The sequence below is a fragment of the Mobula birostris genome, chromosome 4, assembly GCF_030028105.1.
Source record: "Mobula birostris isolate sMobBir1 chromosome 4, sMobBir1.hap1, whole genome shotgun sequence".
Classification (NCBI taxonomy): domain Eukaryota; kingdom Metazoa; phylum Chordata; class Chondrichthyes; order Myliobatiformes; family Myliobatidae; genus Mobula; species Mobula birostris.
The window spans coordinates 58,230,950-58,249,539 of record NC_092373.1 but is presented as its reverse complement, the minus strand read 5'-3'; positions in this window follow the sequence as shown (position 1 = coordinate 58,249,539).

Sequence of the window (18,590 nt, the reverse complement as noted above, 5' to 3'; positions counted from 1 at the left end):
ACCAAGTTCTGTTCTTGGTGGTCTTGTATAAGTTCTCTTGTCTGTGATCTTTCTCCAATAGGAAACAATGTCTAATGGTAAATCTTCAAATTATGTTCTTTCTAATTCCAAAAAAAAGGAAACTTTGTTAATTATTGTAGTGTGAAAAATACAGCAACCTATGATTTTCTTATGAATCCCATTGGGCTATATTGAAAAAGTTAACCAATATGTACGAAGGGTGATTGATAAGTTTGTAGCCTAAGGTAGAAGGAGACAATCTTAGATAACCTAGCACATTTATTTTTCCTACTTAGTCCAGCGGTTGTGGAGCATACAGATCCCTTCTTTGCAGAGGTCGGCATCTTGGACCTCCAGAAGTGGTCCACAGCAGGGCTGATTGATAAGTTTGTGGCCTAAGCAGACGGAGATGAGTTATTAACTTCAAACTTTCTGCATTTTCATTCAAAGAGTTGAACTGCACATGCATGTAAGGAGAGCTCTATAACTCATCTCCTTAGGCCACAAATTTATCAATCACCCCTGCTGTGGACCACCTGGAGGTCCAAGACGCTTCATTACATGAAGTTAATAAATCATCTCCTTCTACCTTAGGCCACAAACTTATCAATCACTCCTGCTGTGGATCATTTCCACAAAGAAGGGATCTGTATGCTCCACGACCGCTGGACTAAGTGTGTACATACAGGAAGGGACTATGTTGAAAAATAAATGTGCTAGGTTTTCTAAAATTGACTCCTTCTACCTTAGGCCATGAACTTATCAATCACCCCTCGTTGTTATAGTTTAATGACCTTTCATCAGAAATTGTCATTGAAACTTTAATTTTAGTTCTCTCTCCACAGATGCTGTTTAATGTGCTAAAGGTTTCTGATAGTTCCTGTATTTTCCTGACTTTCGGAGCTTCAGCACTCAAAATATTTGAATAAGCTGGGAAAGAGAAATGTTAACAAAAAATACTCTGCAGATGCTGGGGTCAAAGCAACACTCACAACTTGCTACAGGAACTCAGCAGGTCGGGCAGCATCCGTGGAAACGATCAGTCAATGTTTCGGGCCAGAACCTTTTTCAAGACTGAAGAGGGAATGGGCAGAGGCCCTATAAGGAAGGTGGGGGGAGGGTGGGAAGGAGAAGGCTAGTAGGTTCCAGGTGAAAAACCAGTAAGAGGAAAGATAAAGGGGTGGGGGAGGGGAAGCAGGGAGGGGATAGGCAGGAAAGGTGAAGAAGGAACAGGGGAAAGCACAATGGGTAGTAGAAGGAGGCGGAACCATGAGGGAGGTAGTAAGCAGCTGGGGGAGGGGGCAGAGTGAAACTGGGATAGAGGAATGGACGGGGAGGGAATTACTGGAAGTTGGAAAATTTAATGTTTATACCAAGGGGCTGGAGACTACCTAGACGGTATATGAGGTGTTGCTCCTCCAACCTGAGTTTAGCCTCATCATGGCAGTAGAGGAGGCCATGTATGGACATATCCGAATGGGAATGTGAAGCAGAGTTGAACTGGGTGGCAACTGGGAGATCCTGTCTGTTTTGGCGGACGGAGTGGAGGTGCTCGACGAAGCGGTCCCCCAATCTGCGTCGGGTCTCACTGATGTAGAGGAGGCCGCACCAGGAGCACTGGATGCAATAGATGACCCCAACAGACTCATAAGTGAAGTGTTGCCTTACCTGGAAGGACTGTTTGGGGCCCTGAACAGTGGCAAGAGAGGAGGTGTAGGGACAGATGTAGCACTTGCGCTTACAGGGATAAGTGCCGGCTGGGGAGGGACGTGTGGACCAGGGAGTCATGGAGGGAACAATCCCTGCAGAAAGCGGAGAGGGGTGGAGAGGGAAAGATGTGCTTAGTTGTGGGGTCCTGCTGAAGGTGGCGGAAGTTGCGGAGGATAATGTGCTGGATCCGGAGGCTGGTGGGGTGGTAGGTAAGGACAAGGGGAACTCTGCCCCTGTTGTGGTGGCAGGAGGATGGGGTGAGGGCTGAAGTGCGGGAAATGGAGGAGATGTGGGTGAGGACATCATTGATAACGGCAGAAGGGAAACCACGATCCTTAAAGAAAGTGGACATTTGAGATATCCTGGAACAGAAAGCCTCATCCTGGGAACAGATGCGGCGGAGATGGAGGAACTGGGAATAGGGAATGGCATTTTTGCACGTGGCAGGGTGGAAAGAGGTATAGTTAAGGTAGTTATGAGAGTCAGTGGGTTTGTAGAAGATGTCAGTGGATAGTCTGTCTCCAGAGATGGAGACCGAGAGATCGAGAAAGGGGAGAGAAGTGTCCGAGATAGACCAAGTGAATTTGAGGGCTGGGTGGAAGTTTGAAGTAAAGTCGATGAAATTGATGAGCTCAGCATGGGTGCAGGAAGCAGCACCAATGTAGTCGTGAATGTAGCGAAAGAAAAGTTGGGGAGCAGTACCAGTGTAGGTTTGGAGCACAGACTGTTCCACATAACCAACGAAGAGGCAGGCCTATCTGGGGCCCATGCGAGTGTCCATAGCTACACCCTTGGTCTGAAGAAAGAGGAAAGAGCCAAAAGAGAAGTTATTAAGTGTGAGTACTAGTTCCTCCAACCGGAGGAGGGTAGTGGTGGTGGGGAACTGGTGAGGTCTATTGTCCAGAAAGTAGCGGAGGGTTTTGAGGCCTTCTTGATGGGGAATGGAGGTGGATAAGGATTGGACATCCATCATGAAAATGAAGCGGTCGGGACCGGGGAACTGGAAGTTATTGAAGAGGTGGAGAGCATGGGATGTATCCGGATGTAGGTGGGGAGGGACTGAATAATGGGTGACAAAATGGAGTCCAGGTAGGCAGATACAAGTCCGGTGGGGCAGGAGCAGGCAGAAACTATGGGTCTACCGGGACAGTCAGCCTTGTGGACCTTGGGGAGGAAGTAAAACAGCAGTACGGGGTGTGGGAATTATGAGCTTAGTGGTTGAGGATGGAAGGTCTCCGGACTTGATAAGGGCGGTGATGGTACAGGAGACAATGGTCTGGTGCTCCCGGTGCGGCATCCTCTACCTTGGTGAGACCCGACGTAGATTGGGGGACCGCTTCGTCGAGCACCTCCGCTCCATCTGCCACAACAGACAGGATCTCCTGGTTGCCACCCACTTCAACTCTGCTTCACATTCCCATTCGGATATGTCCATACATGCCACCTCTACTGCCATGATGAGGCTAAACTCAGGTTGGAGGAGCAACACCTCATATACCATCTAGGTAGTCGCCAGCCCCTTGGTATGAACATTGAATTCTCCAACTTCCGGTAATTCCCTCCCACTCCCTTCCCCTATCCCAGTTTCACCTGCCCCCTCCCCCACTGCCTACTACCTCCCTCATGGTTCCGCCTCCTTCTACTACCCATTGTGTTTTCCCCTATTCCTTCTTCACCTTTCCTGCCTATCACCTCCCTGCTTCCCCTCCCCCACCCCTTTATCTTTCCCCTTACTGGTTTTTCACCTGGAACCTACCAGCCTTCTCCTTCCCACCCTCCCCCCACCTCCTTTATATGGTCTCTGCCCCTTCCCTCTTCAGTCCTGATGAAGGGTTCAGGCCCGAAATGTCGACTGATCGTTTCCACGGATGCTGCCCAACCTGCTGAGTTCCTCCAGCGTGTTGTGAAAGAGAAACGTTATTGTGTCTGCTGTAGGACAAACATTTGAATCAGATGTCACCAATAAATATGATAGTCTGCAGTTCTCTTCTGGACACATAACCTGTGACTTGGGGAATGGTCCTGATTATCATTTATTCATCTGACGTGGGGATCCCTTTGCATTTCTTCTCATTCTACTCAAAAACATTATGTGACGGGAATACTTCCCCATTTAACAATTGTCTTGTTATTTTTGTTGATATTTATTCAGAACAACTGATTTTTGTCGTTCTTGTCCATTTTTAATGATTTTTAAATATATTGTCCATGCTTCCTTTCTCTTGAGCTTTTTGGATTTTAATTGGTTAAGACTGCAATAGTGTATGACTAAAGTTCATTTACTTCATTTTGGATTCTGAAGCATTAGTGAACATTTTCAATCAAAATCTAGTGTAGAACTTCTTTGGTTAGTTCTTTTAACATTTTGTTTAAACAGTCGAGACACCACTATATATCAGGAAAAGTTTACTGTGACAATTTCAAACCTCATTAATGGACTAGTTTACAACTACATTTAACTTTCTGGCAAAGCATCTTGGTTAAAGATTTACAGTCAAAATGCAATCTAAATAATTCAAATTTATCACTCATTTTGAACCAGAACATTATTTGTGACCAATAATGTAAAAAATCAGCATATAGATAACAATGAATCTACTTTCCATAAACCATCTCTTTAATTGGGCCAAGATTTTGAATAGAGATCAATAACTTAAGTAATAAATTTTCACGGGTGATCAAAATCTGAAGAATAAAGTATATTGATCCTCCCATGTACACGCTACTCGTGTTTTCATGCAAACTTCTAAAAGTAGACGCAAACACGAGGAAATCTGCAGATGCTGGAATTTCAAGCAACACCCATAAAAGTTGCTGGTGAACGCAGCAGGCCTGACAAGGAGTCTTGGCCCGAAACGTCGACTGTACCTCTTCCTAGAGATGCTGCCTGGTCTGCTGCGTTCACCAGCAACTTTTATGTGTTTTCTAAAAGTAAAGCAGTGATGCACTATCAATGGGATATGGTTGGAGAATTTATCTGTTTGTCATTGTTTATTGTATGACCAGCAGCGTATTCACAATATTTTCTGTTTTTATTTCTGGTATCCACAGTATGTGCCTTTGTGCTTCTCATTGTTGTTATCCAACACTTTAGACATGGGTTAATTAGAAAGCTGCATTTCAAAACTCTGAAACCCTGCTCTCTAATTATTTCAAAATCCTAATTGTCTGGCATCTAGTTCACCAAATAAAATTTACCACTCTCAATGTTCATTCAATGGGGCCTATATCATGTGGTCATTGAGGCTTACGATCCTGTGCTCCCTTCTACACATTGGAGTTGCAGATTCCATGCTCCATTCTGAATCATGAGGACTCCTGAATACTGTGCTCACCTTTGGTAGTCTGGTTTTCACTTTCCTTTCTGACTCACTGGGGTTCCAGTTTCTGCATTCCCTTCTGATTCATCAGAACCCTAATTCTCATGTTCCATTTCAACTCATCTTTCCCCGGGTTCCATTGCTCCCTTCAGACTCAACGGGCCCTTCTACTCATGCTCTCTTTAACCTTATCAGTGTCCTGTTTCCCATGTTTCCTTTTAACTTAGTGGGTTCACTGGAAGATTTTCTATAATGTGTGTAACTTATCTATTTATTTATTAGATGATACAGCACTGAGTAGGTCTTTTCAGCCCATTAAGCCGCATGCTCAAGCAACCCCCGACAACCCCAATTTAACCCTAACCTAATCATGGGACAAGTTACAATGACCAATTAACCTAACCTATCCTCTGGATTTTGAGTAGAAACTGGAGCATGTCAGAAAATCCAACACATTCCATGAGATAGACGTACAGAGACTCCTTAGAGAGGACGTCGGAATTGAACTCCAAGCTCCAATGCCTTGAGTTGTAATCATGTAGCACTAACTGCTATGATACTGTGTGACACCCAATTTAACAAAAAAGATTTGAAGATGTTAGAATGGTAATAGAAATAACATCCTATTGCCAAGAAGATCTTCTTCTTCTTCTGGGTAGCACTTGGGGCCTGAATGAGAGGGCATGGATACATAAAGTTGCCATTACAGTGCTGATTCAATGAATGTGAGATGTTGTTCTGTTACTGGCTCTTTATGGTCAGGAATGAGGGAACGCTGCAACTTTATAGATTGTTTTATTGGATAAACCAAGAGTCTGATATCCCATCTGGCCAGTAAAGATTTCAGGATGCTATTTGAAAAGGTAGAGGTCTTCAAATGTTCTGGATTATATCTCTCCCTCTATGCACCACTACAATTATAGATTCAGTGACCTTTTTTCCAATCTTCTGTTTATAGGTTCTTGACTCTTTTAACAGCAGTGACTGTACTTCAGATAAAATTCATTAAATGTGGAGCCACTTTGGGATGGTCTGAGAATGAGATAAAGTACTATACAAATGCAAATGATTTATTTTCATCTCACAGCACAGTGTAAATTATTAATAAAAGATTGATAATAATTTACTTCAATAACAATGATAAAATAAAGCATACAAAATTTCAGGGTTGTGCTTATTTGCTCTGCCCTTGTTTGTCAAATAGAACAACATCAGTAATGTAGTAACTTCTTTCATATATTCTTCTGCCTTTTAAGTCATTCTATCAAGACAGAGGATGACTTGTTTCTAATTCAGTTTTGAACTCATTATGTATATGGAAGCTAAGCCTTTTCCACACATGTGTTAAGAGGCAGCTGGCAGAGAGGTTAGTCTGAGGTGCTGCACTCATTTCATGATTAATGCAGTTCTTCTATGTGTACTTGCGGTTCCCTACCATCCCAAATTGTGGCGCCACAATAACACTCCTGCCTTGCAGCTGTGGGGACCTGTGTTCAGTGCTGGCCTTGATTGTGGTCTGTGTGGACTTACAGACCTGTGACCCTTGGGTTTCCACTCATTGCCTTGGCTTCTTCTCACACAATTAACCAAGATGATAGGTTCACTGGTTACTGCAACTCATCCCTTGGTGTAGGTACTGTAAGTGGGAGATGAATCGGTGGGGACCTAGTGTGCATGTGAGAAAGAATAGGTTGCAGGAAGTTAAGAAGTGGGGGAATGAGAATGATATGGTTGCCCTGCAGGGAGAATGCATGGACCCAGTGGGCTGTATAGCCTTATTTTGTGTTCTAGTAAGCAGATAATCATTCCCATACTCTACTTTGGACATCAATGTGCCAGAATTCAAAATTTAAGGTAGATTTATTTAGAAAGTACATTTATGTCACCAGATACGTCTCTGAGATTAACTTTCCTGTGAGCATCTGCAGTAAATGTAAAGAAACACAATAGAATCATTGAAAAACTACAACCAATGTGCAGAAGACCACAAAAATTGTGCAATAACGGAAAAGAAAAACAAAATAATAATGATAACAAATATAAAAGGAATAAATATTTGAAACATGAGTTGTAGAGTCCCTGAAAGCAAGCTCATAGGTTGTGGAATTCAACTAAGTGATGGGGTGAGTGAAGTTACTCACTCTGGTTCAGGAGCCTGGTGGTTAAGGGTTGCAAACTGTTGCAGAACCTGGTGGCTCTTGTATCTCTTTCCTAATGGTAACAGTAAGAAGAAAGCATGGCCTGGATGGCGGGTGTTGTTAATGATGGATGATGCTTTCATGTGACAGCACTCCTTGTAACTGTGCTCAATGGTGGGGAGGGCTTTACCTGTGATGGTCTGGGCTATATCCGCTACTTTTTGCAGGCTTTTCCATTCAACAGCATTGTTGGTTCCGAGTCCAGCTATTATGCAACTAGTCAGTATACTCTCCACCAAACATCTGTAGACATTTTCCAAAATTTTAGATGACTTGCTGAATCTTCACAAGCTCCTAAGAATATAGAGGTATGCTGTGCCTTCTTTGTAAAGGCACTTACGTGCTGGGTGCAGGACAGATCCTCTGAAATGATAGCACTACACAATTTAAAGTTGCTGACATGTTCCACCTCTGATTCCCTGATGTGGATTGGCTCATGCTCCTCGGGTTTACAGGTCCTTTACTCTCTGGTTTTGCTGATGTTGAGCGAGAGGTTGTTGTTGTGGCACCATTTAGCCAGATTTTCAATCTCCAACCTAAATGCTGATTCATCACTACCTTTGATTCGACCAACAATTCCCTGGGTAGCTTGGGCTATGGTGCCTGATCGCATGCTTTCAGTTTCTAAGTCTAGAGCCAACATTTAAAAGTTATTTGCAAAGGTACATTGATATAAAAGATTGAGCGGGATATGGGTCAAATTCAGGCAACTGGGACTATCTTAGGAAGCCACTGTTTTTGGCAAGGATGAATTGGACCGGAAGTCCTGCTTCCATGTGGTCGGACTCTATGACTCCATGAGTAGTCTCGAGCTCATTTTTGAGACATTTTCTCTGTCCGGCTGGTAACTCTAGCAGTGGCAAAGTTAAGAGTGGTGTGTCTGTGTCAGGATTGTGGTATCAAACAGGCATATGGTGTGCCTGCCTGGTGAAGCTGGATGAGTATAATTAGGACCTCAGTTCAGAGGGGCTGCTCATATTGATTCATTTAACATTCTAAAAAATTTGAAGGATACTTTACAACCAGTGCCTGATGCATGCCTTTTTATTTACATCTCTAGATCAGCTATCACCAGTGATGAATAATGATGAATATGTTATCATGTTATCTTATTTCAGCCTCAAGTAATTACAACATGAATGTGTAAAACTATTAAAAAAACTCTTCATATTATCTAAATTTCAGTAGAAAGAAACTGGAGAGCCAAATGGCGCTGATACTGTGATATTAAAAATTGTTCTGTGGCCTCAAGTATTTTTTCAAAAAACATTACATGACTGCACAATGTGTTATTCACATGCTTGTTTGTCAAACCAATCTTGAAAATCAATAAGATGGTTAGGAGCAGAGAATTATATTACACCCCTGTGCAAGAGACACTGATGTGAAACACTGGAAGCTGCAATCATTGATGTGGGATTATTCAATCATTTTGTAATTAGTATTAAACTAATTTATGTTCAGACAGAAAATGCTTCAAGTTTTTACTACTAGCTTGAAGTCTTTTGAAATGTAACAATCAAACAAGCACATTTGGATGCATTATAGTTATGGCAAGGTTTGCATACCATTATTTCTTGTAATGCAAAACCTAACACATAAATGGCAGTGATACAGTTCCTCACTTCCTGATGAGCTCAATGAATTTTATGCAGACTTTAAAAGGGAGAATAACACTACATCTGTGTGAATCCCCACAGCATCTTGCAACCCTGTGATCGCTGTCTCAGAGGCCAACATCAAAACTTCCTTATAGAAACTGAACTTTCACAAGGCATCATGCCTCAATGTTGTACCTGGCAGAGTACTGAAAATCTATGACAACCAAGTGGCTGGAGTGCTCAAGGATGTCTTCAATCTCTCACTGCCTCAGGCAGAGTTTCCCACCTGCTTCAAAAGAGCATCAATCATGCTAGTATCAAAGAAAAGCAGTGCGAGCTGCTTCAACAATTATCATCCAGTAGTATTCATATCTACTATGATGAAATGCTTCGAGAGGTTGGTCATAGGGAAAGTTAACTTCTGCCTGAGCAACTGCAATTTGCCTACTGCCACAACTGGTCCAGTGTGGCATAATTTCTCTGGCTTTCTTTTCGCTTTGGAAAACCTAGAGAATGGCAAGACATGTATGAGGCTGCAAGTTATTGATTATAGTTCAATGTTACCTCAACAAGCTTCAAAATCTGGGCCTTTGTACCTCCCTCTGCGCTGGATCCTTGACTCCCGTATCGGACACCACAGTCAGTGCAGATCAAAAATAATGTCTCCTCCTCTCTAACACAGGTTCACCTCAATGATGCGTAAGAAGCCCACTGCTCTCTCTGTACACTTATTACTGTGTGGTTAGGCAAAGATTAATTGTCATCCATATGTTTGCTGCTGTGTTGACAAAATCTTTGATGATGACAACAGAGTCTAGCCCTGTGGCTCAGAAGGGTAAGGAAAGGAAGAGGATGGCAGCAGTGACAGGGGACTCTATAATTAGGGGGTCAGATAGGCAATTCTGTGGACGCAGGAAAGAAACGCGGATGGTAGTTTGCCTCCCAGGTGCCAGGATCCAGGATGTTTCAGATTGCATCCACGATATCTTGAAATGGGAGGGAGAACAGCCAGAGGTTATGGTACATATTGGTACCAACGACATAGGTAGGAAAAGGGAGGAGGTCCTGAAATAAAACTACAGGGAGTTAAGAAAGAAGTTGAGAAGCAGGACCTCAAAGGTAGTAATCTAGGGATTACTGCCTGTGCCATGTGACAGTGAGTGTAGGAATAGGATGAAGTAGAGAATAAATGCATGGCTGAAGGATTGGAGCAGGGGGCAGGGATTCAGATTTCTGGATCATTGTGTGTTTTATAGACCACCCAATAGTAACAGGGACATTGAGGAGCAGATAGGGAGACAGATTCTGGAAAGGAGTAACAATAACAGGTTTGTTGTGGTGGGAGACTTTAATTTCCCAAATATTGATTGGCTTCTCCCTTGAGTGAGGGGTTTAGATGGGGTAGAGTTTGTTAGGTGTGTTCAGGAAGGTTTCTTGACACAATATGTAGATAAGCCTACAAGAGGAGAGGCTGTACTTGATTTGGTATTGGGAAATGAAACTGGTGAGGTGTCAGGTCCCTCAGTGGGAGAGCATTTTGAAGATAGTGATCACAATTCTATCTCCTTTACCATAGCATTGGAGAAGGATAGGAACAGACAAGTCAGGGAAACTTTTAATTGGAGTAAGGGGAAATATGAGACTACCAGGCAGGAACTTGGAAGCATAAATTGGAAACAGGTGTTCTCGGGCAAATGTACAGAAGAAATGAGGCAAATGTTTAGGGGATATTCGCGTGGGGTTCTGAGTAGGTACGTTCCAATGAGACATGGAAGGGATGGTAGGGTACAAGATCCATGGTGTACAAAGATTGTTGTAAATCTAGTCGAGAAGAAAAGAAGAGCTTACAAAAGGTTCAAAAAACTAGGTAATGATAGGAATCCAGAAGAATATAAGGCTAGTAGGAAGGAGCTTAAGATTGAAATTTGGAGAAACAGAAGGGGCCATGAGAAGGTCTTGGTAGACAAGATTCAGGAAAACCCCAAGGCATTCTACAAGTATGTGAAGAGCAAGAGGATAAGACATGAAAGAATAGGACCAATCAAGTGTGACAGTGGAAAAGTGTGTATGGAACCAGAGGAAATAGCAGAGATACTTAATGAATACTTTGCTTCAGTATTCATGACGGAAAAGGAACTTGGCAATTGTAGGGATAACTTGCAGTGGACTGAAAAGTTTCAGCATGTAGATATTAAGGAAGAGGATGTGCTGGAGCTTTTGGAAAGCATCAGGTTGGTTAAGTCACTGGGACTGGATAAGATGTACCCAAGGCTACAGTGCGAAGCAAGGGAGGTGATTGCTGAGCCTCTGGCAATGATCTTTGAATCATCAATGAGGACGGGAGAGGTTCTGGAGAATTGGAGAGTTACGGATGTTGTTCCCTTATTCAAGAAAGGGAGTAGGGATAGCCCAGGAAATTATAAGTCAGTGAGTCTTGCTTCAGTGGTTGGTAAGTTGATGGAGAAGATCCTGAGAAGCAGGATTTATGAACATTTGGAGAGGCATAATATGATTAGGAATAATCAACATGGCTTTGTCAAAGGCAGGTTGTGCCTTACGAGCCTGATTGAATTTTTTGAGAATGTGACTAAACACATTGATGAAGGTAGAGCCATAGCTGTAGTGCATATGGATTTTAGCGAGGCATTTGATAAGGTACCCCATGCAAGGCTTATTGAAAAAGTAAGGAGGCATGGAATCCAAGAGGACATTGCTTTGTGGATCCAGAACTGACTTGCCCACAGAAGGCAAAGAGTGGTTGTAGACGGGTCGTATTCTGCATTGATGCCAGTGACCAGTGGAGTGCCTTAGGGATCTGTTCTGGGACCCCTACTCCTTGCGATTTTTATTAATGTCCTGGATGAGGAAGTGGAGGGATGGGTTAGTAAATTTGCCGATGACACAAAGGATGGGGGTTTTGTGGATAGTGTGGAGGGCTCTCAGAGGTTACAATGGGACATTGATAGAATGCAAAACTGGGCTGAGAAGTGGCAGATGGAGTTCAACCCAGATAAGTCTGAGGTGGTTCATTTTGGTAGGTCAAATATGATGGCAGAATATAGCATTAATGGTAAGACCTTTGGCAGTTTGGAGGATCAGAGGGATCTTGGGGTCCGAGTCCATAGGACACTCAAAGCTGTTACGCAGGTTGGCTCTGTAGTTAAGAAGGCATATGGTGCATTAGCCTTCATCAATAGTGAGATTGAATTTAAGAGCTGTGAGGTAATGTTGCAGCTATATAGGACCCTGGTCAGACCCTATTTGGAGTACTGTGCTCATTTCTGGTTGCCTCTCTACAGGAAGGATGTTTAAACCATAGAAAGGGTGCAGAGGAGATTTACAAAGGTGTTACCTGGATTGGGGAGCATGCCTTATGAAAATAGGTTGAGTGAACTCGGCTTTTTCTCCTTGGAGCAACGGAGGATGAGAGGTGACCTGATAGAGGTGTTCAAGATAATGAGAGGCATTAATTGTGTGGATAGTCAGAGGCTTTTTCTCAGGGCTGAAATGACTAGCATGAGAAGGCATAGTTTTAAGGTGCTTGGAAGTAGGTACAGAGGAGATGTCAGGGGTAAGGTTTTTATGCAGAGAGTGGTGAATGCATGGAATGGGCTGCCAACAGCGTTAGTGGAGGTGGAAACGATAGGTTCTTTTAAGAGACTCCTGGATGGCTACATGGAGCTTAGAAAAATAGAGGCTGTGGGTAAAGCCTAGGTTGTTCTAAGATAAGGACATGTTCAGTGCAGCTTTGTGGGCCGAAGGGCCTGTATTGTGCTGTCGGTTTTCTATGTTCTATGTTTTCTATGTTTCTATGTTACATGAGTAGGATAGATCATTTGGTTGAGTGCTGTTGCAACAAGAATCTCACACACGATGTCAGCAAGTGCAAGGTATTTATTGTAGACTTCAGGAAGGGGAAATTGGGAGAATATACACCAATCCCCTTTGAGGAGTTAACGATGGACTGGGTGATCAACAGCTTAGAGTATCCTAGGTATCAACAGCTCAGATTATCTATCCTGGTCTTAACATATTGATGCAATCATAAAGAAGGCATGCCAGCAGTTCTATTTGATTTTAAAGGAGGAGATTGATGGGTATCTAATTAGTCAGGGTATCAAGGGATATGTGGAAAAAGCAGGAAATTGGAACTCAATGGGAGAATATGCTCATTGTGGAGTGGTGGAGCAGACTCGATGGGCTGAATGGCCTACTTCTGCTCCTTTGTCTTGTGATCTTGTGATGAGCTTGAGGAAATTTGGTACGTCACCAAAGACTCTAGCAAATTTCAACTGACTGTGTGACTGCCTGCTACGAAGGCGCCCTTGCACAGGATCAAGAGAAGCTGCAGAGTGCTGTCGACTCAGTCTACTCCATCACAGGCACAACCTTTCTCACCATCGTTGACATTCTCAAGAGACCGTGTCTTAAATCAGCGGCATTCATCATTAAGGACTCGTTCCATCCGGGAGATGTGATCTTCTCATTACTCCCATGGGGAGGAGATACAGGAGCCTGAAGACGCACATTCTGTGTTTAGGAACTGCTTCTTCCTCTCCGTCATCATATTTCTGAAGGGTCCATGAATTCATGAGCACTACCTTGCTACTATTTATTTATTTTTGTAACCTCTATAGCAATTTTTATATCTAGTACGGCACCATTGCTGCAAAACAAAGAATTTCATAACATATATCAATGATCGTAAACCTGATACTGATTCAGGATTATGATATTTTATCTCAGTCATTGTTTTTATTATCTTTTAAAGGGACTGTAATATGTGTAAATAATTATAAATGATTCCATGGTACACAACAAAATAGGCTAAAGAGGCTTTGTTTAGTCTCATGATATTTTGATTTATGGCGAGTTTTTCTGGTTTAGGGCATAGGTTTTGTATTCCCACAAGAGATGTTACCTCTCAAAGTCCAACCGTATCCCGAGAGGTAAAAATTGATAATGCTGGCCAACAGGGCTCTGTGAAGCTGTATAGACCAATTCTTTGTACAGTGGATACAAAGGATTGCAAAAACATTGATCAACGCCAGCCGTACCATCAATTTTGTGGGAAAAGGCTCATCAATGAGTGAGCACATGAAGCAGCACAGGAAAAGTAATCAGCTGACAACTGTCATCAAAGTCTATATCTACCTTGGGTACCCAAAATGTGAGAACCACATACCAGGCAGGAAAATCCACCATCACAGCAAGTGAGATGAAAAGGTAGGAACTGTCATTTCCTGGACTGAGAGAGTCAAGATGGATGTCATCTGGAGAGATCTGACTGACAGACAAGATAATGACATCTACTCAGCCCATCAGAGCAATGATGCAACAGAAGCATGTAGAGCCGTGATTGCATTGGAAGCTATCAGTTCCAGAATCATCACTGCTAGCTCTAAAACGAAGCACAAGAAGGTAACAGCTTGAGTTATCCAATGTTATGCACCAACAAACAACACTAATAAAGAAGACAGATGAGTTCTACAATGTACTCAGTATAGTCATCAGAGAGAAAGAAAAAGACCCCACTGATATCATAGGAGATTTTACTACCAAAGTAGGCAGGAAAAATGCAGCATATGAATAGGTGATGGGGAAACACAGTTCCGGAGAAATGAACAAAAATGGGGAATGATTTGCTGAAACCTGTGCAAACTTCAAGCCAGTTATCGGAGGAAGCTTGTTCCCACACAAGCAAATACACAAGATAACGTGGACATCAACAAACAAGGTAAAAGAGAACCAGCTTGACCACAATGCATCTCAAAGAAGTTTGAAGATCATTCCAAGATGCAAGAGTGAAATACGGTGCAGGACCAGACCACCAACTTTCGATCACCAAAGAACTGGTGAAGCCAAAAAGAAGCTATGCATCATCTAATCAGTGACTGAAGTACAATGTGAGCTACCTGAAAGACAAAGAAATAACTCAGAGGATTGCCCTCACACTTTCCAACAGGTACCAGGCATTTGAGGACCTTGATATCAAAGGCAAATAGACTACTGTCAAAGAGGCAATAAATGGAAATTGTGAGGAAGTGCTGAGGAAAAGGACATTTGAGCATAAGGAGTGGACTACAACAAGAACAATGGAAACAATCAACAAGAGAACATGAAAAGAAAAGTGGAATAGAAGTAGAACCAAGAATATGAAAGCAAAGGTGCAGAAGGAAAACAACAGAGTGCACAAGGAAGTAAGGAGAAACATCAAGAGAGACAGAAGAGTGTACAGTAACACCCATGTGTCCCACACAGAAGAAGCCTCAGCAAATGGGAATATGAAAGTGTCATGGTCCCGACCGTTAATTCCCCATATTCTCCTAATTCCCTTTGATTGTGGCACACCTGATTCTCATCTAAACCTGCAGCATAAATATACCGGCTTTGCATCCACTCATCGCCAGACCGTTGTTTCTGCCAGTGTGGTAACTTACGTTCCCGGCTGCTTAGGATTGTGTATGCTAAGTTTTACTTCAGTACAGAGGTTTACCTGTGTAACTCTGCCCCTGCTCTTCCATTCACCCTCCTGTTGGCCGTTCAGCTCCAGCCACGCTCACGCCCTCGTCTGCATCCTAACTCTATCCTCGTGCCAGTGTCCTGCATTTGGGTTCGCCCGTTCTGTGCAACAGAAAGGACTATACAATACTACCAAAAAACTAGTTTGCAAGTTCAACCAAATCAACACCCAAGTGAAAGATAAAGATGGATATGTCCAAACTAAGGAAGACAAACGTCTCCAATGTTGGGTTTCATGGAGCTCCTGAAAAGACCAACTCTTCTGGAATCTCCTTTAATTCCAGAAGCACCATCAGGCTTGGATGTCAACTGTGCCAAGCTATCAAAGAAGGAAAACACACAGGCAATTAAGAGGCTAAAGTCAGGCAAAGCAGCTGGCCCAGACAGCATAACACGAGAGGTGTTGAAGGCAGGTCCTAAATTTTTGGTAGATATCCTGTGCAGTTTGTTCTGCAACAAGAGTGGAAGGAAGGTCACATAATCAAGCTTCCAAAGAAAGGTGATCTACAAGACTGTAAAAATCTACAGAGGTATATCCTTAATGTCTGTGGTCAGAAGGGTGCTAAACAGAATTATTCTGCAATGCCTTCAAGAAGATGTTGACACATCAGGGGACTAGTATGCAGGATTTAGCAAAGATTACTCCTACACAGACCAGATTGCTATCTTAAGAATAACCATAGAACAGGCAATCAAATGGAAAACTTCTCTCTACGACAACTTCATCGACTAGAGAAAGCCTTTGATGGCTTAGACAAAAACACCTTATAGAAACCAATGACACATTACGGAATATCACAGAATTTTACCAATATTATCAGGAAATCCTACAACATGTCATGCAAAGTCATACATGCATGCAAACTGTCAGAAAGCTTCAATGTCAAAACACTGGAGTGAAGCAGGGAGGTTTGATGGCTTCTGTCCTGCAGCTGTTGGCAATAGACTGGATTATGAAACGGACAAAAAGTGGAAATCAAAATGGAATACAATGGACTATATGGTGGCAACTTGATAACAGTTTTCAGAGGACATTACCCTACTGTCTAGCTCTAACCAACAGATTCAAGAGAAATCAACACTCCTGACTGCTAACTCCACCATGCTGAGTCTAAGACCAAATGTACTGCAGATAAAATGAAAGTGATGAAGATAAACTACACCAACAATAGACCCATAGTGATGACAGATAAAACGCTGGAAGAAGTGACTTCTTTTATCTACCCTTGAAGCATTGTGAGAATATATGGTGGAACAGATGAAGATGTCAAGGTCAGGATCAACAAGGCCAGAGCAGAAAGTGTGGTCATCCAGAGTCATACCGATGAAAACCAAAATCAGAATTTTCAACTCAAATGTTAGAACATTGCTCCTACATATCTCTGAAACCTGGAGAACAACGAAGAAGACACTACAAAAACTGTAGGCTTTTATCAACCAACGCTTGAGAGGGTCCTCAGTAGAGAAGGACTGACAAAGTAACCAGCCAGTTACTGTGGGGAAACCCCAACTTGGAATCCATGGAGATACAACTACACAAACAAAAATGGAGGTGGAATTGTAGGTTTTCACAAATAAAACAAATTGAGGCATCTTATACTTAATGAAACACATAACATTTTTTATTGAACTCCAAAAACTACACACAAAAATGCACTAAAACTCTTTACAAAATAACGTTATCACATCAAACCGCCTCTTAAAGTGACTTATGTACATTTCTCCCAATTACATTGCCCTACACAGTCACCCCCACCCACCTTCCCCAGAATTCACTAAAACCAGTATTGGGAGCCTGTCTGGAGCTCAGACAAGCTGCCTGGCTCAGGACTGGGTACCAAGGGTGGAGGTACCACAGCTGCCTCTGACTTGTCTCGAGGTGCATTGCCATGCGCACGGTCATGTTATGCCAAGAAGGACACTGCAGCAGAATACTCCAAATCTTGGTACGGTATTTTAAGGCAATCTATTAAAATACGTTCAGGCTTAGTCAAAGTCATAGTCATAGTCATAGTCATACTTTATTGATCCCGGGGGAAATTGGTTTTCGTTACAGTTGCACCATAAATAATAAATAGTAATAGAACCATAATAGTTAAAGAGTAAGATGTAAATTATGCCAGTAAATTATGAAATAAGTCCAGGACTAGCCTATCAGCTCAGAGTGTCTGACCCTCCAAGGGAGGAGTTGTAAAGTTTGATGGCCACAGGCAGGAATAACTTCCTATGACGCTCTGTGTTGCATCTCGGAGGAATGAGTCTCTGGCTGAATGTACTCCTGTGCCCACCCAGTACATTATGTAGTGGATGGGAGACATTGACCAAGATGGCATGCAACTTGGACAGCATCCTCTTTTCAGACACCACAGTGAGAGAGTCCAGTTCCATCCCCACAACATCATTGGCCTTATGAATGAGTTTGTTGATTCTGTTGGTGTCTGCTACTTTACTCCTCTTATCTATGATAAAAGACATTTCTCCTTACTCCAAAATGCTGAACGGACCATCATAAGGGGGCCTAATGGGATGCCTGTGTGCATCATGGCGGACAAAAAGTAACGAGGTGGAATGTAGGTCAACAGGAACCCAAGAGCTGTATGCCATGATGGGAGTAAGGAATAGGTGCAAAGGAACTGAGTTTACTAAGGAGGGTGGATCGCTGTTGAGAGGCTGACCAGGTGAGCGTAGCATCATGTAAGAACTCACTTGGCACTGGTAACAGCTGTTCGTATGCCAACTCTGCCACAGACGGCTGCAGGTCCTTTCTTGGAGCAGTTCTGGGCCCCAGCAGGACCCACGGAAGATGATAATCCCAATATTCATCCATTGGGGAAGCCCTCAGAGCAGACTTTAAGGACCAGTGAAACCACTTGCATAGGCCATTGGACTACAGGTGAGAGGCCATGGTGTGATGTAGCCTAATTCTGAGGTTCTGGGCCATCACAGTCCAGTCTCGAGATGGTTGCTATACACGAATGCTCCGGATGGCTCTTGACGTGAGTTGGCAACAGCACATGATGAACGTCGAGCTCTATAACAACCTACCGATGCTCACAACTAAAATCGAGGCGAGAAGACTGCAACTAGCGGGGCACTGTCTACGCCACCTTGAGCTACCTGCCAGCCTAGTCATCTTATGGGAGCCCAAGTACGGGAGGATGAACCTTGGGCGCCCTCCCAAGACTATGGTCAACACACTCCTAGAAGACAGCGGCGCGGCTAATGTAGATAAACTGAAC